Raw genomic sequence first — 23,432 nt, forward strand, 5'->3', positions numbered from 1 at the left:
GAGAGGACAGAGGAACATAGCATTGTGAGGTATACATATTACAAGACTGAGAAATAGCTTTAGATAGAGCTTTTGCAGAAAGAAAAGAGGCCACACTAAAATATTTCTGTTATTAAAAGTTTGTCTAAAATTTAAAAATTCCTATAAAATTAATTTCTGATGTTTTACATTATTAATCTTCAGCAGTACTTGTCACAAAGTAAAAACAAGTCTACTAAATAGGAATTCGATTAAATTGCCAATTTTTGCTTAATGTGTAAAATTATTTCGAATTCATGGTTGGTACAGAGGTCAATGGAGAGTGTAAGTTTTAAAAAGTAATGAAAAGTTGGATTATGTTTTATGTGATGTTTGGAGTAAAAAATCAGTTTTTAGCTTATAGTAAAACAGGAAATCATTCGATATCAATTGGTAATAAATTGTCACAATTGAACTAAATTAATGCAAAATGATTTGGTACATAGGCCAATTTTTCTATTATTTCAATTGGCATTATGCATGAACTTATATAACTTTAAAGTTTGAACTATTCCGTATTAATGTTCTAGTTGGACCGTTCTATAACTTGAATTTCTTTCAAAAAAAAAAAAACCCTGTGCAATATCCTACTAAATATGTCTATAAAAGAAAGGGATATTTATTTTGAATGGTATCCCACTCTCCAAAGCTTTAGAGTTAAGTAAAAATGTTCCACAGTTTATTTCTAATATGGTTCTGTTTAACTTTTTACTGTTCGAATTATTATATGTACTATAATTTTTTAAGTTGCAGGGGAAAAAAAACCCCCAAAACCCAGAGGACTGGAGACAGGCGTGGAAGAAAAATAATTTTCAGGATTGAAAATAATCATAATATTGCGTGAGGAATTCTTTCGCCTGTATAACTGGGTGAAATAAACACCATTTACACGGATTTTGTTCTGTTTGCCATTTGTCTTTTTATTCAGTAAGTTGTGTTTATTTTCTTTGAATCTCAAACCTTTTAACATTTAGAAAAACAGGTTCAGTAAAATGAAAAAAAGAAGAAACAGAAAACGTACGAAGTTTTCTACCTAATTGTCTCAGGGCTTCAGGAACTTGTCGAATAGCAATGGAGACTGTCTAATAGGTGACTAGCTTCTGAGTCTGCAAGAGATAACCCTTCCCCACGTTTCCCAACCCAGGGCCAGTCAAAGGTTCAGTCCACTGAATTCTAAATAAACAACCCCAAACTCGGGTGATAAAAGACATGAGTTAACACGACTCGAAGGAGCGGAAGGGGCCCTTTAGTACTTCAAACGGTTTGGGACCCTAAATCCCTAACAATTTGACCAGGCCGGCTGTGGTTTCCCCCTTACCCCCCTCCCCCGCCTCCCTCCCTTCCGCCCCGCATGTTTCCAGGCACACAGTGGACGTAGTGCGGGTTTGGCGGGGGAGGGAGGGGGGTGGAAGGCCCACTCCCCCGACAGTACTGACGGTACTTTTGCTTTTCCCTTCATTTTGCCCAGCCCCATGTCGTCTTCCGCCCCCCCCACCCCCGCCAGTGCCCAATATTGGGGGAAGCGCCTGGCCTAGCCTAGTAGCCTACTTCCTTAAACCTCCCAGACCTTGGGACATTATTGAGATCATTAAGTACGTTTTTTTTTCTTTTGAAGCGGAATAGTGGGTTGCAAAGAATTTTCTTCCCCGTTTCACAAATGCTACGTCTTCCTAGTAGACAATCAGCTTGTCTTTTCTCCATACCCGAAGCTAAAGCACACAAATCAAAGGAAAGCCAAAGCAACAAAACCCCAAGTGCCATGGAAATCAGTTTGAGATCAGGTGCCGGAGGAGTTCGGCGACTTAGGCGGATTTTTTTTTTTTTTTCGTGGGCAGGGGTTAAGCATGGGAGGAAAGCCAGAGGCTCCGGAACTCGAGCCGCAGGCCCCTAGCCGCTGGGGCGTGTCAAGAGGAGGGGACTTCGAAGGGTGATGCCCTACTGGGCTGCCAAGTCGGGGCTGCGCTGTGGGCGGAGGAGCCTGAGGAACAAGTCGCTTGGCTAGTTCGGCCTCGGAATTCCCACAGCCTGCGGCTTGCTCCGCCGGACATTTCTACTTGCTCGTCCCTCGTCACCCTCCTCTGCACCCCCACCCCCCACAATTCCCCGGGAAGAGAGGAACTGTGACCCCCCCTCCCACGCGTCCGCGGCGGAAGCGCTTCTAAACGACAGAGTAAGTGAGGCGCGGGCACGGCACCTTGTTTATCCCACTCGGCGGCGCGCCCCTGCGGGCGCCTCGTTTTACCGGCGTCAGAGACGCTGAACCCTGGAGTCAGTCGGCCACCATTGGTTAGTGACAGGGAGGAGGACGCTGGGTTGGGAGGGCTGGGAGCCAAGCTTTGCAGTGCCAGCTCGCTGCCGGTAGATGCCGCCCCCTCCCAACGGGAGCCAGGCGCGGGTTCGTGGCCGACAGATGGCGCCTGCGCGTTCCATTCGCTTCCAAGTCGCCGAAGAGCGAACACCCCAAACAATCCCGAAGCGCCACCGAGAAAAAAAAAAAAAGGAAAAAAGAAACCCGAAAAAAAAAAAAACCCAGAAAAAAAAAATCCCGCCGGATCCGATCGCCACTTTCAACCCCCCCCTTACCCCCCGCGCCGCTCTAGAACCGCGGGAGCTTCCGTCCCTGAGTAAAATTCGAGGGTGTAAAGAAGAGGAAGGGGGAAAAAATATCTTGAACCAGCCTAGGGGTGAAGAATCCCCCGGCCTGTGAAAGAAGGAAGGAGTGGGGGAGGCGAACAGTGTCGTTGCTGCCTCTGTGTACGCTGAGGGGGGAGGTAAGTTATAAAATGGCGGAGGCGAAGCTTCGAGAAGTTTGGAGGGGCACCCGGAGGGCGCGGGGCCCACGGTGAGGTGCGTGTGGTGGAAATTGCGCGACCGAGCGGCAGGAGTTGGGGGGGTGGGGGTGGGGAGGGAGGAGAAGAGGCTGGGCAATGGGTTGCCGTTCAGTTTCCCGGTGGGGTGCCTGTGCCCCTGTGGTGGGCCGCCTTGAGTGAGGGGTTAACTCCTGGCGGGGGTGTGTGTGCGTGCGAGGGGGGGATCTCCGTCGCTCCCGCTTCAGCCTCTGGCCCTTCCCTCCCCCAAGTCGCTACCCCAACACTTCCACGGAACTTCCAGCCCCCCACCCCCCGTCCTCCCTACCTCCTACTCCTACAGTCGCTTTCTAACGCGGGACTCTTCTTTTTCGACTACCCTCGTGGAAGATTTTTCTCTTCCTTCCCTCACCCAACTCTCCCTCGGGGCCTTTACGGAGGACGACCCCCCCCCCCCCATGGGTGGCCCAAAATGGAGAACGCGGAGCAGCGCAAGATGGAGGCTCAGCTTCTCTGTGTAGCCTTAGACTTAGGTTCTTTTTCTCCGCCAGGCTCTTAAGCCTTAAGGAGAGAGGAAACTGGAGGTGGGGTGGGGTGCGAGTCCTAGTCTGTGGAGGGAAGGCCGCTCGGGCTGGCAGTGTCTGGGGTGGAGGGCCGAGCGCGGTATCGTGGTGAGGGGAAGGAACAGAGCAAAATGGTGGTGCTGGGAACCTGGGGGGGGGAGGGGAGCGTCAGACTCGGTTGTGTATATTTGGGCCTCGGACCGCAGGAGGCGAGGGAAAATCTACTCTGATCACACCCCTCCCTCGTGCCCCCTCCCTTCTCCCTTCCCCTCCTTCCTTTCCTCCCTCCCCTCCCCTCCCTCCCTCTCTCTCTTCCTCCCTTCCTAGAGAGGGAACAACATTCATGTGACGGGCCCCTCGGCTTCTCCCCCGCCCCATCATCTCCAGCGCGTGGTGGGGGAACTGCTTGGGAAAGCGATTGGCATCGATCTCTCCATCCATTCCGAGGCCCGACTTCGGTCAGTTTTCTTAGGGCAACAATTTTATAAATAGGCTGGGGTCTGGCGGCTTTGGCCCCCTCGCGGAGACCTTGCCCTGAAGGGGGCCCTGCCTGTCTGGCATGGGCGGAGGGGGGGAAGGGCGGGAGTAGACGGCTGTTTGTTGGGGGGTTTTGGCGCCACTTTTGTTTTAGTTTTACTGCTGCTTTTTCGTTCCCACCCCCACCCGCACTGTCTTTCTCAAGGCACGAACTGAGCTCATCCTTGCCCCAGGTAGGCAGCCTCTCTTTTTCCCTCCACACTTTTATTCTTGGCTTCAGGGCGACTTTCTCTTTTCTTCTATCACGCATTCGGAGGACCTTAGAGGGCGATTTTAAGACGAAAAGGGTTGGATGGGCCATGGGAGAATGAAGGTGTGGGAAACAGCATCAAGTAGTTCCGCAAAACTTTGAGCCCCGTTCCCATTTTCTTCTGGCCTAGAATGGTAAACGTATTGTTGATTTCGGCCTTCCCCCCCCTCCCGTCGCGGGAACGTCTTGTTTTGCCTTTAGTTTTTTTTTTTTTTTTTTTTAATAATCCGCTGGACTTTCGACATTTATTTTGCGCTCCACCTTGATGTATCTGTCATTTTTAATGTTAAATTGTAATGGGTTCTCGTGTTATTTTTCGTGCTTCGTGGTTCAGCTTTAATTTTTAATATTGCATTAGTAGTTTCATCCGGTTTGTGAGACTTTCTGTTCCGTGGCCTACGATGTTTTTTATATAGTTGTTGCCTTCGGCCCCCTCCTTCCGCCTTCCCTTCTTAGCTGTTGGATGTAGTTTTTAAATTGAGGGTCATGGTTTTAGATTAAATGGTTATTTACAGTTTACATGATGCATCTAAGAGAAACTTTTGATCTGTGAGGTTAGGTTTAAGTAAGGGAGAAGCTTGTGTTGGTTTGCAATGGTTCCTTAAAATGCGCGGGCCGCCTCCCCCCACCCGGCGTAAAGCCCCATCTTCCTTTCACACGGGGTGTAAATTCCATACCCCCTTTCTCCCACGGACCGCCGTATTTCACAGCAGCCACACCCTGTATTTGTCTCTGTGGATTGGACTCATTATCAGCTTAATTTAGTGAGTTAAACCACCATGATGGGACTTGCTTAAGCACGAAGCTTCTTTTCCTGTTTAGTCCTAGTGGTTAGTGTCGAAAGAGGAATAATCGAGGTTTCTTGATGAAACCTGGTGCAGTCCAAACCCTGTTTTTTTTCCCCCCCCCTCTGTTGTCTTTTTTCCTACTCCTGGCGGTTGGCAGTGTCAGCACCGCTGTTGGGGGCGGGGGGTGGAGGGGAGAAAGAGTCGGGTTACCGAAGTGCGTCATTCCTGGCTCTAGCAGGGCCTGCTCGGGAGCTGCTGGTGTTTGTTACTGTCCTCGCAGCACTTTCCTGCCAACCTTCTCTCTCTGCGTATTGGTTAGGAGCAAAAGCAGGAGGCGGTCTCCTAATTCTGTCTGTAGCCTAGCGCGTTGCGTTTTAAGGGTATATGGGAACTTATTTTTTTCAAAAAGAAGGCCCTAGAAAGTGGATATATTTGGATTTAATAACATACAATTCTGGTAGCTTACATTTGCTTTCATATATTTTCTGGGGGGGGTTAATTTTGAACATTTAAAAGCACTTAAAGATAAAATGCCTGGTTTTCCTGCATTTATATCAATCTATAATTAGGGATCAGAAGGACCAGTTAAAGCGTAAGTGTTCAGTGGTTTTTCAAGTGGTGAATTGTAATTTTATGACACAATATGCTGGCTTTTTTTTCGTTTTCAGCTGAGGAGCTTGCTGAATGCAGGGCAATTACAAATGCTTAAGTTCATTTTCATATTCCTGTTGAGTTTTCATGTTAGAGTTCACCCTTTTACGTATAATTTAAAATAAAACGGTTGAATTTTATGGACTTAATTATTTTTTAAAAATTGAATTCTTAAGTAAATTTGTAATGTAATTGTTGTGTAGGGTGTCTACATAGTTATTGTTGGATTCTTGGCTTTTAATTTGGTAGTTTCATACTTTTTTTTTTCACTATACTTATTGGGCACAGTGTTTTCCTTTTCATTCTTTTTAAACCTAATAATGAGGACAGTAAGTGGGTAGGAGGTATGGATGAAACAAAAGTGGCCTTGAGTTATTTATTGTACATAGCTGGATGAGACTTGTTACTCTTACTCTACTTTTGTGTGTGCTTGAAATTTTGCATGGTTAAAGGAAAAGATTTTGGAGGAAAAATTTTCCACATTGTTTTTGTAGTTTTGGTGTAATGATTTATGTTTATATGGCAAAATTATTTACAGCACAAACAGCTTCTGCATAATGGCTGTCATACATACTCAAAAATATTTGAAAAAAATAAGTATAAATAATGTAAACTCATAAGAATTGGTTAGAGCTTAAATGTTTGCAATTTACTGTAAATGTGGTCTATTCAATAAATTTTGCCTCTGAATGATTTAAAAACAGAAAAGGTCCATTTGCAAATTAAAAAAAAATTCTGCTTGGTCCTATTTCATGAAGTTGGAGTTCAAGTGAGTCAGTATGAAAGGGATTTACTATTAATAGGAGGGGCTTTGGCAGTTGGAATAAGTGACAGTGGTGGAAGAAACTGGAATGCCACGGGGTGTATTCCTGGTAGGAAGATCTAGGCAGCTGAATTCAGGTTCACTATTTGCTATTTAATGGCTGGTTAGACAAGTGGATTAGAAAAGAAAATTACTTAGCTATTCTGCCCTACTATGAAAGAACTTATTAGAAACTGACTTAGAAGATAGAGTGGGTTCTTTCTATTTAGTTGATATGGAAATGAGTGCTTATATTTGAATCAATTTACACCATTTTTTTCCAGTCCTAGGCCTTGAACTCAGGGCCTAAGCGCTGCCCTTGGGCTTTCTGAAGGCTAGAGCTCTATCACTTGAGCCTCAGCACCATTTCCGGCTTTTTTCTATGTCTGTGGTACCCAGGAACCGAACCCGGGTTTTCGAGCATGCTAAGCAAGCACTCTACCACTAGGCCAAACTCTTGGCCCACTTCACTTTATTTATTAATGATCTGGAGCTTGAGCTACTTAAAAGATGTATGTCCTTAGGTGCCAATGGCTCACACCTGTAAGTGTAGCTAACTTTGAAGGCTGCATTCTTAGGATCAGGGTTTGCAGCCAACCACTGAAGAGACTTAGCTCCAATTAAACACGAAAAAGCTGCAAATGGAGGTGTTCCCCAAGTGATAGAATGCCATGGTAGAGCTTTGACAAAAAAGTTCAGGAACAATACCCAGGTCCTGAGTTTAAACCTTCGGACTGGTATCCCATCCCACCTCCCAAAAAAAAGTTACAGGAAAGCTTTTATTGTTTTCTTATAAGAACTTTTTTTAACCATTACCATCAACACTAAAAAGTGCAATATATACCCTTGATCTTAGCTTTTGAACTGCTCAAGTGTTTTCTGCAATATTGTATTTTGCCTTGTCAAGTGTACTTCTCTGTGATGTGTTTGTGAATTTTTTATCCTAAAATTCTTTTCTTAATGTGTAGCTTGCCCACTTAATTTGATTTTTTCTTTTCTATTATCTCTATACATCTTAAAATTCTGAAGGTGGTTCATGATAAAGGGTATTTTTTTATGCCTTGCACCCCAGATTGGAAATACATTTTATAATGGTGAATGATGTTTGTATATTCATGTTTATTTCAATTTTAGAAGATAGATTATGTATTTCAGCCGTATTCCTATGCAAATATTCTTAAGTAGATGATGAGGATTGTGGCATCAGAATTATTTTATTGTGGTAAGGCAATAGCTACACTACTAAACCAACAAACCAAGTTTGGTAGCTTTGAAGTTTATTTAGTTTGGATTTTTAAAGGCCAAATACTCATAACATTTTAATGAAATTATATTCTGCATTTCCTTTTCATTGTTTTCCTTTTTTGACTCTTATTGACTCCTATTGTTTCCTCAGGAGTTATGAAGTAAAATTAGGGCCTAAGGGAGCAGAATCTGGCTCAAATTTATTCCTTTGGGTAACTAGGGTTAGATACAAAAATATGCCATGGTCATTTTAGTAATATTTCATGCGGGAAGGCAGTAAGCAGTGAATACCTTAATTCTTTTTGGGATGAGGGTTTTTTTTTTGTCTTGTCAGTCTTGGGGCTTGACCTCAGGGCCTGGGCAATGTCCCTGAGTTTCTTTTTCCTCAAGGCTAGCACTCTACCACTTGAGCCATAGCACCACTTCAGGCCTTTTTCTCTTTATTTGGTACTGAGGAATTGAACCCAGGGTTTCAGGCATGCTTGGCAAACACTACCATTGAGCCACATTCCCAGCCCTGGGGCTGAATTTTTTGTAACACTTCAGGTTTTGATGCTGCAAATTAACTTTTGACTTAAAATTTACATTACAGGAGCGAGGGAAGGGGTGACAATGTCCAAAAAGAAATGTACTCATTACCTGACATAAGTAACTGTAATCCCTCTGTGCCTTTATAATGATAATTAAAACAATATAGTACTTGTGCAGCCTGCACGAAGATCCGGGTTTGAGTCCTCAGTACCACATACACAAAAAAAAGTCAGAAGTGGTGCTGAGACTCAACTGGTAGAGCTCTAGCCTTGAGAAAGTCCAAGGACAGTGCTCAGGCTCTGAGCTCAAGCCCAGGACTGGCCACAAAAAAAAAAAAGAAAAAATTTACATTATAGGCCAGGTACCTGTGGCCCAGGCCTGTAATCCTAGCTACTAAGGAGTCTGAGATCTGAGGGTCCAGATTCAAAGCCAGCCTGGGCAGGAAACTCAGTGAGACTCTTACCTACAATTAACCACCAAAATCCAGAAGTGAAGCTGTGGTTCAAGTGGTAAGGGTGCTAGCCTTGAGTAAAAAAGCTCAGGGACAGAGTACAGGCACAAAGTTCAAGCCCCGGGACTGGCTTGCGCATGCACATGCACACACTCTCTCTCACACACAGCTATATTAGGTTAAATTATTTTTTGTTGGTGGGGGCTTAAACTCGGGGCCAGAGTGTTGTCCTTGAGCCTATTAGTACTCAAGGCTAGTGCTTTACCAATTGAGTCACAGTGCCATTTTGGGTTTTTGGGTGGTTAATTGAAGATAAGAGTCCTATAGGGACTTTTCTAAGCAGGCTGCCTTCAAACTGCAATGCTCAGATCTTCTCCTGAGTAGCTAGGAATATAGGTGTGAGCCACCAGCAACCAGTTTAGGTTAAATTTTATACGGTACTACATAATAGAGTATGTTTTGGGAGTTGGGAGAAAATCAAAAGAAAAGGATAATTCTAATCATACATGAACATAGACTCAAGGACTGGTGGTTCATGTCTGTAATCAATCCTAAACTACTTAGGAGGCTGAGATGTGAGGATTGCAGTTGGAAGCCAGCGGGGGCACGAAAGTTCCTCAGACTTTTTTTTTTATCTCCAATTAATCACAGAAAAATCTGGGAGTGGCACTAACCTCAAGTGGTAGAGTGCTAGCCTTGAAAGGGAGCTCAGGAACAGCTTCCAGGCAAGCCCTGGAATTCAAGACCTAGGACTGCCCCCTCCAAAAAATTTATTGAGATTTCCTTCTTTGACAGAAAGATTAAACTTTAAAGTTTTAGTAATTTTTTTGTGGGTCATGGGTCTTGAACTTGGCCTGGGCTCTGTTCCTGAGCTCTTCAGTTCAAAGCTACCACCTACCTCTGAGCCTGGGTTGGCAAAGGCAAAACAAAACAAAATTGTCAGCTTGAGTTTTCAGTTTTATGAATGGCTGCTTTTGTATTTAATTTGACTAAAGATTGTTTTTCTTCAGTGTGTATGACCTGACTTTGTGGATTTATTTTTTATTTTTATTTTTTGCCCGTCCTGGGCTTTATCAAGCCTAGTGCTCTACCACTTGTGCCACAGCACCACTTCCAGGTTTTTCTGTGTATGCTAGGCAAGCACTCTACCACTAGGCCATGTTCCCACCCCATGGATTTATTTTTATGTGTGTGAATTAAAAAAATTACGTATCTTTAGCAGCTATAGTAATATACATCCTGAACTGTAGTTTTTTCCTGAAATGTGTGTGTGTATGTGTGTGGGTATGCGCGCGCGTGTGCGGGCACGCATGCCAATACTGGGTAGGGCCTGGGTACTCTCCTACGTCTTTTACTCAAAAAAAACTACCACTTAAGCCACAGCCCCACTTTCCTTTTTTTTTTTTTTGTGGGTCATGGAGCTTGATGACCTGGGCTCTGTCCCTGAGTTCTTCAGCTCAAGGATACTGATCTACCCTTGAGCCAAGCCTCACTTTCCATTTTCTAGAGGTTAATTGAAGAGAAGAGTCTCAGGTCCTTTTGTGCCCTGGCTAGATTTGAACCTTGATCCTCAGATCTCAGCCTCTTGAGTAGCTAGGATTACAGGTGTGAGCCACTGCACCTGGATAGTTATTACTCTTTTTACATCTTTGTATGACTAACATTTGTTGTGGTAAAGGGTGACTTGTATTTTTTTCTTGGAAAAAAGTTATTCTAAAACTAGTCTTCATTTTAGTTTCTTTTTTTTTTTGCCAGTCCTGGGCTTGGGCTCAGGGCCTGAGCATTGTCTCTGGATTTTCTCAAGGCTAGTGCTCTACCACTTGAGCCACAGCACCACTTCTGGCTTTTTGCTACGTATGTGTTGCCAAGGAATCGAACCTGGGTCTTCGTGCATGCTAGGCAAGCACTCTACCACTAGGCCAAACTCCCAGCCCTCATTTTAGTTTTCTTTTGAATGTTAGGAACCATGTTTTCACATGAATATTTAATCCTTCACAATTTTACAAAATATAAAAAAGGAAATTAAGGCTCTGGTCTTGAGTAAATGATTTGCCCCAAATCATACCCCAGTTAACCTGTCCTCAAATCCTTTGTATTTTTTTGGTTAAACTCAATGGTTTCACTTATCTGATTCTAGTCTTGAATGATCCACCATCCTCTAAACGTGAATTGTTATTTTAGTTTTGTAGAATCAAGGTAAATGCTGAATTTTATTCAGTCAGCTGAGTTGCTGCTAAATAAAAAAAGTCTGTGTATATTGTTTAATACCTTTATGCTAATAGTTGAAGAAATCTGTGCTTTGTTGCTTGAGTATGCTCATTAAAGTTTATGGGTTATGTAGCTAGGTTCTGGTGAATATAATCCTTAGGATCTTGGAGGCTGAAATTTGAGGATTGCATTTCAAAGCCAGTCTGGGCAGGAAAGTTTGAGACTATTTTCAATTAATAACCTAAAAATGGGGAGTGGAGCTGTGGCTGAAGTGGTAGAGTGCTATCCTTTAGCAAAAAGCTCAGGGATATTGCTTGGGTCCTGACTTTAAGCCCCAAACAGATAGAAAAAGTTCATATTGAATTCTTGAATTGTGGGGGGAGTGAGTATCTTTCTATGGCACGTGGAATGATTCCACATATTTTCTTCATGTCATTTGTGCCGGAAGCTAGTCTCCCAGTCCTCAACTTGTTGAGTTGGTAGGTTATAAATAAATTTGGTTAGGCTAGCTTGTGGGTCATGGCTCTAATCTTGAGGACTGAGATTCAAAGCTAATTTGAGCAGAAAAATACACAACTATTACCTCCAATTAACCAGCAAAATGCCAGACTGGTGGTATGGCTCAAGTTGTAGAATACCAGCTGTGAGCAGAAAAAGCATGAGTTGAAGCTCTATTACCCACACCAAAAATAAAAAAAAAGTTAATCTGATAATACTGTTTTTTTTGTAGTGGGATTTTATTTTTCTTATTTTCTGACTCTAGGGCTTAAAACTGAAGGCCTGGGAGCTGCCCCTGGGCTTCTTTTGCTCAAGGATAGGGATTTATCACTTGATCCACAGCTCATTTCTGGTATTTATTTGGTAGTTTATTGAAGAATGACAGTCTTATGCACTTTCCTGCCCAAGCTGGCTTTGAACCTGGATGCTCGGATCTCTCTCCTGAGTAGTTTAGGATTGCTGACTTGAGCCACCAGTACCTAGCTTTTACTGGTATTTACCGTACAGGTACAATGATATTTAAAATATTTTTTCCTGCTGGGTACCGGTGGCCCATACTTGTAATCCTAGCTATAGCTATTCAGGAGGCTGAGATCTGAGGATCACAGCTTTATTATTATTACTTTTTTGTCCTCGGGCTGTGCACTGTCCTTGGGCTTTCCTCAAGGCTAGTGCTCTACTACTTGACTTGAACCACAGCACTACTCGCTTTTCCATATATGTGGTACTGAGGAATCAAACCCAGGGCTTTGTGCATGGTAGGCAAGCACTCTACCACTAGGTCAAACTCTCAGTCCTTGAGGATTACAGTTTTGAGACAGCCTGGAGAAGAAAAGTTAAAGAGGTAGATTACTCTTTAGCCTTGACCAAAAAAGCTCAAGGACAGTGTTTAAGTCCTGAGTTTAAGCCCTAGAACTGGCACACACAAAATATTCTTCCTTCTGATAGCATATTTTTCTGTTTTAGTCTGTCTTTTACCCTAAGTTTTGTTTTTGCTGTGTCAGGCAAATAGTTAATATTAGAGTCCCATGTTATTACATTAATTACTAATCTGTATCTTGGTCTTAGCTCTTCCTTTCTGCTTCTCAAAAACTGGAGTTTTCTGTGATGAGTGCTAGATGTTGTATATTCTCATATAAATTAATGGAGATGAAATAAAACCATTTCTTTTTACCAGTCCTGGGGCTTGAACTCAGGGCCTGGGCACTGTCCTTGAGCCTTTTCAAGGCTAGCGCTATACCACTTAAATCACTATACCACAGTACTACTCTGGCTTTTTCTTTTTCTTTTGCCAGTCCTGGGCTTGAGCTCAGGGCCTGAGCACTGTCCTTGGACTTTCTCAAGGCTAGAGTTCTACCACTTGAGCCTCAACACCACTTCCAGCTTTTTTTTATGTATGTGGTGCCGAGGAATCGAACCCGGGTTTTCATGCATGCTAGGCAAGCACTCTACCACTAGGCCAAACTCCCGGCCCTACTCTGGCTTTTTCTGTGTATGTGGTACTTAGGAATTGAACCCAGGGCTTCGTGTATGCTAGGCAAGCCCTCTACCAATACACTGTACACTTGGCTGGCCATAAAGCTTTTATTTTATTTTTTGCTGGTCTTGGAGCTTGAACTCCGGACTCTGGGTGCTGTCCCTGAGCTTCTCAGGCTCAAGACTAGTGCTCTCCCACTTGAGCAACAGCATCACTTCTGACTTTTTCTGAGTAGTTTATGGGAGAGAAGAGTTTCACAGACTTTCTTGCATAGGCTGGCCTTGAGCCTCTATCCTCAGATCTCAGCCTCCTGAGTAGCTAGGATTACAGGTGTGAGCCACTAGTTCCCAGGTACCTGGTTAGTAAAGCCAAGTTTTTGAAAATATAATTTTGTTATTGACATGTTATACAGAGGCATTACCATTTCATAAGTCCAGCAGAGTATATTTCTTTTTTGACAATATAAAGCTTATTTCATATGTGTGTGTATGTGCTTCATAGCCACGAGTAAAATTTACATACTTCATGTTGATCTTTTCCTTAAGCTTCATCTGGTAGAAAATAGTTTTACCAAAACAAGATGATTGGGAGGGTGTGGGAGGTGGAAAAGGGGCACAAAAACATGAGAAGGGCTATCAAGGTTCTAGAAGTAATGCACCCACTATCTGACAAATGTAACTGTAACCCCTCTATAAATTACCCAATAAAATATAATAAAAAAGACCATCTTTTTTGGGGAGGTGTCATGGTGCTTGAACTTGGCCTGGGTCCTGTCCCTGAGCTCTTTAACTCAAGGCTCCCACCCTACCACTGGGCCTGGGCTTGTCCCTGAGCTCTTCAGCTCTAGGCTACTGATCTACCCTTGAGCCAAGCCTCATTTCCCATTTTCTAGAGGTTAATTGGAGAGAAGAGTCTCAGTTCCTTTTGTTCCCTGGCTAGCTTTGAACCTTGATCCTAAGATATCAGCCACCTGAGTAGCTAGGATTACAGGCGTGAGCCACTGCTCCCAGGCTTAGCTGATCTTCAGATCATCTTAAAAGTAGAAAAAAAGGAGTGTGGTGGCTCACGCCTGTAATCCTAGCTACTCAGAAGGCTGAGATCTGAGGATTATGGTTCACAGCCAGCCCAGTCACAAAAGGACCTGAGACTCTTCTCTCCAATTAACCTATAAAAAATGGGAAGTGGGGTTTGGTTCAAGGGTAGATCAGTAGCCTTGAGCTGGAGAGCTCAGGGACAGTGCCCAGGCTCAGGGGTAGGGTGGTAGCCTTGAGGTGAAATGCTCTGGGACAGTGCCCAGGCAGAGTTCAAGCCCCATGACCCCCCCCCCCTTAGAAAAAGTAGAAAAAAAAGGAAAATAGTTTCCTCAGGTGATGAACAGCAATTTTCTACCTAAACTGTTGTTTTTCTTTCTCTTTCTCTTACCTTTCCTTTCTTTTTCCCTTTTCTCCCTCTATCCCTCTCTTCCCCTCTTCTTCCCTCTCTCTCTCCCTCCCCCCTCTTTCTTTTTTTATATATATTTTTATTGTAATTAATAAAAGGGTTACATGATATTTGCCAGATAGAAGGTGCATTAATTCACATACATTGATACCCTTTCACATGTCTTGGTACCCATTACCCTCCCCCCACTCACCACCTCCCCCCCTCTTTCTTTATGCTCCTGGTTCTGGAACTTGGGTCCTGGGTGCTTTCTCCATGACTTTTTTTTCTTGTCCACCCATAGTATTGAACTCTGGGCCTGGGTGCTGCCCCTGAGCTCTTAAGCTCAAGGCCAGTACTCTACCACTTGAGCCACAGCACCACTTCTCTGAGTTTTTGCTCAAGGCTAATACTCTGCCACTTTAGTTATTATAAAGGTGATATACAGAGGGGTTACAGTTTACATAAGTCAGATAAGAGTACATTTTTTTGCCAGTCCTGGGCTTGAGCTTAGGGACTGGGCACTGTCCTTGGCCTTTCTCAAGGCTAGAACTCTATCACTTGAGCCTCAGCACCACTTCAGGCTTTTTTCTAAGTATGTGGAATTGAATCCGGGTCTTCATGCATGCTAGGCAAGCAAGAGTACATTTCCTTTTGGACAATGTCATCCCTTCCTTTACTTTCTCCCAGTTTTTCCCTTCCATCCCACAAGTCTGGCTTTTTAGTGGCAATTGGAGATAAGGGTGTCAACAGATTTTCTTGGTCAAGCTTGCTTTGAATCATTATTCTTAGATCTCACCCACTTGACTCGCTAGGATTACTGTTATGAGTTAAATGTTGCCTGGTTCATTTCTTCTATTTCTATTCAAGAACTGATTTTTGATGAAAAAATTATGGTCTCCAGGCACATACTGTATATAAGGTTTTAGTTTTTCCTGTGCATTTTGTAAGATAGTTTGGCACTGAAAGTAGTTCATTTACTGAGTTCTGTAGTTAACCTGAGGAACCCTGGTTAAAAACACTGCCAGAATATTAAGGGACTTAATTTGTCACTAAGCAAGCTTAACTTTTCATTGCCATTTTCCTGTTACTAACCATAATATAGCCTCTATTAAAATTTATATGATAAAATGAATGCAATAGATGATACTGCCATTTTGCACAATAAATTGGTTAGTGTTGATTTCAGACAGTGTTAGTAATTTTAAAGAGTTGAGTGTGGGAAGTAAAAGGGATTATTGGAAGATGACTATTCACTAGACAGTTAATTTTTTTCTTTTTGCCGGGGGCTTGAACTCAGGGCCTGGACACTGTTCTTGGGCTTTTTCTGAAGGCTAGCACTCTGCCACTTGAGCCAGGGCACTACTTCCGGCTTTTTCTGTGTATGTTGTACTGAGGACTTGAGCCCGGGGCTTGTGAATGCCAGGTGAGCACTCTGTCACTAGGCCATGCTCCTGGCACTCAATTTTTAAAAATAAAAAGCCACTGACAGCCGGGCCTGGTGGCTCATGCCTGTAACCCTAGCTACTCACAAGGCTGATATTTGAGGATTGAAGTTCAAAGCCAGCCCGGGCACTGAAAGTCCATGAGACTCTTAATCTCCAGCTAACCACCAGAAAACTGGAAGTGGCACTGTGGCTCAAGGGGTAGGGAGGTAGCCTTGAGCTGAAGAGCTCAGGGATAAGCCCTGTCCTAGAGTTCATGTCCCGAGACCGACCAAAAAAAAAAAAGGCCACTGATAGTGGCTTAGTGGTGGAGTGTTTGCCTAGCATGCATGAAGCCCTGGGCTTGATCCCTCAGTACCACATAAACAGAAAAAGCCAGAAGTGGTGCCGTGGCTCAGGTGTAGAGTGCTAGCCTTGAGCAAAAGTAGAAGGACAGTCCCTAGGCCCTAAGTTCAGTCTGCTGGCCTGGAAAAAAAAGAAATAAAAGAAAAACAAAAGGGAAAAGCCACCAACAGTGACTGTATTAAGAGTATTTAATATTAAGTGAACTCATACTACATGCCAGATATTGTTATAAATACATTAGTTTTAGCTTAATCTTCATAACCTTATGAAGTCAGGTGAGCATATATGTAATTGTTTAAGTTAAAATCCTTTTCAGTGTGAAATGAGACCTTAATGGGATGGCATGCTTGGATAATAGTATAAATTAGGACTGTCCCAGAGAAACTGGGATATATGATGACCCTAATTAATGCCCCCCTGTTCAAAAGAGGATAGTGAAGCTTATGGAAGCCAAATAACTTGCCCAATTAATAAGTGGTAGTGAGGGATTGCCCAATTAATAAGTGGTAGTGAGGAATCCCTAAGAGATTTCTGTGGACATGAAAGTGATTTAGATTATTTAAATTGCTATATTCTCAGTTTACTTTTATTCTTTTGGGGGATTTTTTTTATTGGTACAAGGTCAGTACGATAAGACAAGATATACAGTATTTTATGTTTACAAATGAGGAAAATTCCTAGGTTTTTTTTTGTCAGTTGTAGGGCTTGAACTCTGGGCCTGGACACTGTCCCTGAGCTTTTCAGCTCAAGGATATCCCTGTAGCCACAGCACCACTTCTGGTTTTCTAGTGGTTAATTGGGTATAAGAGTCTCAAGGACTTTAGTGCCCCAACTGGCTTTGAACCTCAACCCTCAGATCTCAGCCTCTTGAGTTGTAAGGATTACAGGCATGAGTCACCTCACCTGGCTTCTAGTTGGGTTTTATCCTTTTTATTTTCTTTCTCTTTTGGTGCTTGTTCTGGGGCTTGAACTCAGGGCCTGGACATTGACTTTGCTGTGCCATTTGAGCCACAGCCCCACTTCTGGCTTTTTTGGTGTTTATTTGGAGGTTAAGAGTCTCACAGATTTTCCTGTCCAGGCTGGCCTTGAACCACTATCCCCTGGCATTCAGCTCTAATGGGCTCTTTTCCAAGTTACTATATATACTTAGGTGATTATATGTTTTAATGTTGAAAAGCAATGTCCTTGAGTTATTGTATCTAAGTAAAACAAGTCACACAAAAGAAAAGCCAGTTAGTTATTCCATCTGAGTTTATTTTCCTTACATATTCAGGATTCCATTTTCTTAAGAGCAAATCTAGATTGTAAATATTTCACAGGGATTCTTCTGAGAAGACAGTTTCAAGAGAAGTGATATTAATTAAAAAGAAAAGGAAGGTCCAGTTTCGAGACAAACTGCATAATTGGAAAGTTAGGACTTGTAGAGGTTGATGTGTAGAGATTGATGTGCACCATTTCTTAGAATCAATAATCCTCTTGGGGTTAGGGATATAGCTCAGTGATATAGCTTAACATTTATAAGGCTTTGGATGTACACACCTACCCCATCCCCCCCACAAAGAAAATTGTTGCGACTTTTTTTTTTAATATAGCTACTTTTTACTTTATGGCTTGTTTTTACTTGATGGCACGTCCCCTCTTTCCAAAATTAGTGATAGTGAATTCAGTAAAATGATTTTGGTACAATTGTTGACCTGTATATTGTAAACTAAGATTCCTCCTCCTCCCCAATCCTCCCTAGTCCCACCCTCCGAGCAGCTGACTGTATTTTCCCCTAGTTAGTTCACTTTTGGAAGTATTGTTGGCATGACTAACTTATCAGTAGGACCAGGAAGGCATTAAGTCCATTCATTCTTTTTTTTGTGCCAATTCTGGGGCTTGAACTCAGGGCCTAGGCATTGTCTCTGAGCTTCTTTGTTCAAGGCTAGTACTCTACCACTTGAGACACAGCTCCAATTTTAGCTTTTTTGGTAATTGATTGGAGATAGAGTCTCATGAACATTACTACTTGAATTGGATACTTTATAAGTTCCTTCATTGGCTAGTACTCTATTTACTGAGCCACACCTGCAGCTTCTCCATTCACTTTTTTGAAAAGTGTTTTAAATTTGATTTCTTCAAGCATTGTGGATAAGAAGACAATAGCTTGAATGAGAACTGCATTTTCTGATCACATGAAGAAATTTGAATCTTTTATTATGTGAAATGTAGCTTTCAGAAGTGGCACTGTGGCTCAAGTGGTAGAGCACTAGCCTTGAGCTGAAGAGCTAAGGGACAGTGCAAAGGCAGGGAGTTCAAGCCCACAACTGGCAAACAAAAACAAGCCTGTATTACTAGTTTTCAAGCTAGAGTCCATGGGTGGGATGGAGGTTGATGAATACAGTGAAATGATGTATAAAATATTTTGTGTACTTTTTATCAAGTTTTCATGAGTTTGTTCATTCATTAAGTCAGCTGGTACTTAAAATGCCTAGCAGAGACTAGAAAATAGAGTAGTAAAGTAGATGACACACAGTTCTGCCCCATGGCAATGTTTTTAGTTGGAATTTATTGCCTTATTAAAAGGTAGAGAGTTCCAATTAAAAAAAAAATGTCACGCACTGTGATTGCTCTTTATTTACTCCTTTTTTTTTGAGTCTCACTATGTAGTTCTGGCTGACTTTTAGCTTACTGCCCTCCTGTCATAGCTTCTTTTCTAGGCAGACAGGTGAAGGTCACCAAGTGTTTTGTGTTGTTTAGTTTTTGTGATGCTAGGATCTTGTTCATTCTAGTTCAGATTTCTACCACTGAGCTATGCATCTAGCCTGCCATCAGTGCACTTTTAATAGTGTTCCTTTATTTTGTGCTAGTACTGGGGTTTGAATTCAGAGCCTGGGTTCGAACTCTTAGCATTTTTGCTCAAGACTGGAACTGTACTGCTTGAGCCACAGTTCCATTTCTAGCTTTTTTTTGTGGTTAATTGGAGATTTTGTTGCATTTCCTGCCCATTCAGACTGTCTTTAAACCATGATCCTTAGATTTCAGCCTCCGGAGTAGTTAGGATTACAGGTGTTAGCTGCTGCCAACCAGAGGCACTTTATTTAAAAAAAATATTTTATTATTATTAAGTAGTTAAAAGAGGTTATAGTTCCAGAAGTTAGGTTATGAGTCTAGTACTCACTGGGCAGTCATCCCTTCCTTGGTTCTATCCTATTGTTTCCCTCCCTCCTTAACTTCAGTTTACATACTTAATCGTTTACATAATGTACATTGAATATAATGATTACATTTGCTCACTCTTCCCCCCCTCCATTCCTGGACACAACATTCTTAATTTGAAATTAGTGACAATTGTTTCAGAGTAAGGCCTTCTCTGGAGATCATTAAGGAAAAACAACTACTGAAGACTTTTTTTTGCCAGTCTTGGGCTTGAGCTCAGGGCCTGAGCACTGTCCTTGAGCTTTCTCAAGGCTAGCGCTCTACCACTTGAGTTACAGCACCACTTCTGGCTTTTTTTCTATGTATGTGATGCTGAGGAATTGAACCCAGGTCTTCATGCATGTTAAGCAAGCAAGCACTCTACCACTAGGCTAAACTCCTGGTTCCTCTACTACTGAAGACTTTTTTTTTTAACTGAAGACTTTTAAGGTAGCCTAGGATTGCTCAGTTTTTGGTGCTTAGTTTAGAACAATAAGACTGTATGATGATGCAGCATAACCACTTAGTGTTACCTAAAGTTTGAGGCCTTTCAGAAGTTATGATTCTGTGTAAAAAGCAACAGGTAAGCCCAGAACCAGTGGCTTATGCCTGTAATCTTAGCTTCTCAGGCTGAGATCTGAGGATCCAGGTTCAAAGCTAGCCCAAGCATAAAAGTCCACAACTCTTATCTCCAGTGAACTACCAGAGAATTGGAAGTGGTGTTGTGGCTCCAGTGGTAGGTAGAACGCTAGCTTTTGAGCAGAAGAGCTCAGGGAAAGTCCCCAGGCTCAGAATTGAAGCCCCATAGCACTCTCCCTCTCTTTCACACACACATACAAACACACAAAAGCAACAGGTAATCAACCTCAACTTTGTTAATGGTGTTCGGTGTGTAGACTTGTACTTGGGAGGCTGGAGCAGAAGGAATGTATAAGCCCAGGAAGCAATCCTGGGTGAAACAGCACCATCAGTAACCTTCTGTGGGATAACCGTCTGTGGGATTTCCTTCTGTGTCTTTATATGAAATTCTAAATTTGTGGTACTTGACATTTTTGGTAGCAGTATATAATATTAAATTCACTTTCAATATATAACACATGACTGACTGAAGTTTGTTAGATATGCCTTGGAATGTTGGAGTGTCATGTAGGAGACAAAGTTTTATTTCTGCAGAATGGGTACAGCCAGTAGCCAAAGTCTGGCAAGCAAGCATACAGAGCATGAAGTTGCCTCTTTTTATCCCTAACCCAGCAGGCTCTGCCCCTTTGCTCATACTGGCTGAGCTCAGATTCACAATCTGCTAAAAGATACAGTTTAACTTATAGGAGCAGGATGTAACTAAAATTCAATGAACTTGTGACAGGATGTCTTTAAAGTATATCAGGAAAGGCAAGTTACCTTGCCAAACTTTTCAGAAAAACAATTTTCACAAGATTGACAGAAAGGAAGCAACAATCAAACAATTATTGATATTTTTTTTGCCATTCCTAGGGCTTGAACTCATGGCCTGGGCAATGTCTCTAAGCTTCTTTTGCTCAAAGCTAGAATTCTGCCAGTTGAACCCCAGTGCCACTTCTGGCCTTTTCTGTTTATTTGGTAATGAAGAATGAAACCCAGGGCTTCATGCATTCTAGGCAAGCACTCTACCACTAAGCCACATTCCCAGCCCCTTGAGATTTTTTTTTTGATAGAAAAGACATCTTTTTTTCCCCCACAAGTTTACTGTATTTAAAGTGTGTCAGGAACGGAATGTATGATATCCTTTGTAGTCTTTTCCTGTCTTCAAAAGTAGAGTTTCCAGTCAGCAGTGTTTCTACTGCCTTGTACCTAAATTGAAAACTAGATGAACTAAATTGTTACTATACAGACCATGTTTAATAAACTTCTTATTTAAAAAGACATGTTTCTGTGGTCTAGACAAATGTGTTAAAGGAAGCTAGGAACACACATTTTTTAGTGCTTCCCTTGTGCACTGAAGAGAGAAAATGTAGGAAATTTTATTAAAACAACAATACTTTTCCCTTGGGATATGACTCTCCCTGTTTCCACCATTCATTTAGGCCAAAAGACATTCCTCAAACTTTTCTTCTGGCAGGAGAATTGAGGAAGTGGTAGCCATGGCTGGTAGGGGAGCAGTAACATGAAGGTATGTATTTGAAGAGCAAGCTTGACAAGGACAAATGGATTTTTCCAATTCTGAATATATGTACTTTTTGAGTTTTTGTATTAAAGATCACTGCACAAGTACTGCTATTCATCGAGGAATGAATACTCAGTTATTTCATATTTAGGTGTTCTAAATATATTTTAAACTTCAGAAGAGTCATTTATATAAGATGGAACTTTTTTCTTTCCTTTTTTTTGCCGCCATTTCTGGGACTTGAACTCAGGGCCCGAGAGCTGTTCTTGGCCTTTCTCAAGGCTAGAGCTCTACCACTTGAGCCACATCACAATTTCCGTTTTTTTTTCCCTAGGTATGTGGTACTGAGGAATCAAACCCTGGTCTTTGTGCTTGCTAGGCAAGCACTCTACCACTAGGCCAAACTCCCAATCCCTAAGATGGAATTTTATTAGAAAGAATTTTATTAGTGAATTAGTTCCTAATTCTTTGAAGTTAGACTGAAGCACTTATCCAAGTGCTACAGAATAAATAACAATCTTGACAGGTAATTGTGTGTGGGTTTATATGTAAATACATAGTGTCTAAATGTATAGTTATAGTGAATATCCAGATTTATGTCTTGTGACTAAATTCTTCAGTCTAGAAATAATATTTTTATCTGAATGTTTGTCTCATTGTGTTGTATATATTTAGACATTTTCAAATGGTTATTAAGATTTTTCCAGAAATATATCCCTCACGGTATTCATATGCAATAGCTATATATTGTAAGAGGCATGGTTCCCCGATAGTCGATATAAATGATAGTTTTTTTTTTTTTTGCCAGTCCTGGGCTTGAGCTCAGGGCCTGAGCACTGTCCTTGGACTTTATCAAGGATAGAGCTCTACCACTTGAGCATCAGCACCACTTCCAGCTTTTTTCTATGTATGTGGTACTGAGGAATTGAACCCAGGTCTTCGTGCATACTAGGCAAGCACTCTACCACTAGGCCAAACTACTGGTCCTGAATTGATGGTATTTTTATTTAACAAATTTAGAATCCTTAAATTACTTGCCAAAGATCAGTCAACTCATAAGTTACAGTGCTTACTGTTTTAAAAATCTAATTCTAATTCTGGAAAACTTCAATGGTTATGATAGGGTGGGATGATTTATACTTATGCCTTTGAGGGAAGAAAACAAAAGACAGGAACCCTAAATGAATAATAGTAGTTACACCTCTCAAAGGTTTACAAAAACTTCACAAAACATAAAGCTTAGGAAGGATGAAAACTTATACTGAGATTGGTAGATAATGTCATTCTCAGTCTGAACTTGCACACAATACATTTTGTATTTCTAATGATGATCAGTAACATTTAAAAGAGGTTTATGTAGGGGAGATATGTTTGTTACTGGACTATTTTAATTCTTGGTAGAGTAATAGTTGAATTGGTGTTATGAAAAGACTAATTCCTTAAAAAGTTTTAAAGTACATGTTATTTCAAAGGTGGTAAGTTCTACTAAACAATGATAGTTTTAGTAGTTAAACTGTGTTCAGATAAATTGACTTAAGTCAGACAGTGTGATGAAGCCATTCTGTTGTTTTGTTTTCATTTGCCCATAGGGCTTCTCTTCCTATTTTCCTTTCCTATCCCTCTTCCTTACTGTACTCCTTTCTTTATCCCTTCCCCCTTTATGTTGCTGAGGGTGGATCCCAATCTAAACTGGGCAAAAGCTCACAATCCTATCCCTACTTGGTTTTTGTGCCAGCCCTGGGGCTTGAACTCAGGTTCCAAGTGCTGTGTCTGAGCTTTGGTGCTCAAGGTTAGTGCTCTACTGCTAGCTCCACTTCTAGCTTTTTTTGGTGTTTTTTCCCCATTTTTTTATTAAAGAATTTATTAACATTGATTTTTACATCCTATTTCAAATGTCATGTTTAACAAACAAGTATTCAAGAAGGTAATCTATATTTTTGGTGTCTTGTACTGTGGATGGAACTCAGGGCCTGAATACTGTCTCTTATCTCTTCTGCTCAAGGCTAACATTCACTGTTACTTGAACCACTGCTCCATTTCTAGCTTTTTGGGTGGTTAACTGAAGATAAGAGTCTCACTA

The 23,432-nt window shown here is 41.9% G+C and overlaps 1 protein-coding gene across 2 annotated transcripts in view; it reads left to right on the plus strand.

The window, feature by feature from the left end:
• Positions 1–2,200: 2,200 nt before the first annotated feature.
• Positions 2,201–23,432, plus strand: part of Stag2 (STAG2 cohesin complex component) — a 135,063-nt gene continuing 113,831 nt past the window's right edge. The window contains exon 1 of one of the 2 annotated variants that reach the window (XM_090326370.1): positions 2,201–2,789. The gene's annotated coding sequence lies outside the window, so the exon portion shown is untranslated. The remainder of the gene's footprint in view (positions 2,790–23,432) is intronic. The other variant, XM_090326371.1, reaches the window with a different exon arrangement.

This window comes from Megascapheus bottae, chromosome X (genome assembly GCF_031878675.1).
Source record: "Megascapheus bottae isolate mThoBot1 chromosome X, mThoBot2.hap1, whole genome shotgun sequence".
Lineage (NCBI taxonomy): Eukaryota > Metazoa > Chordata > Mammalia > Rodentia > Geomyidae > Megascapheus > Megascapheus bottae.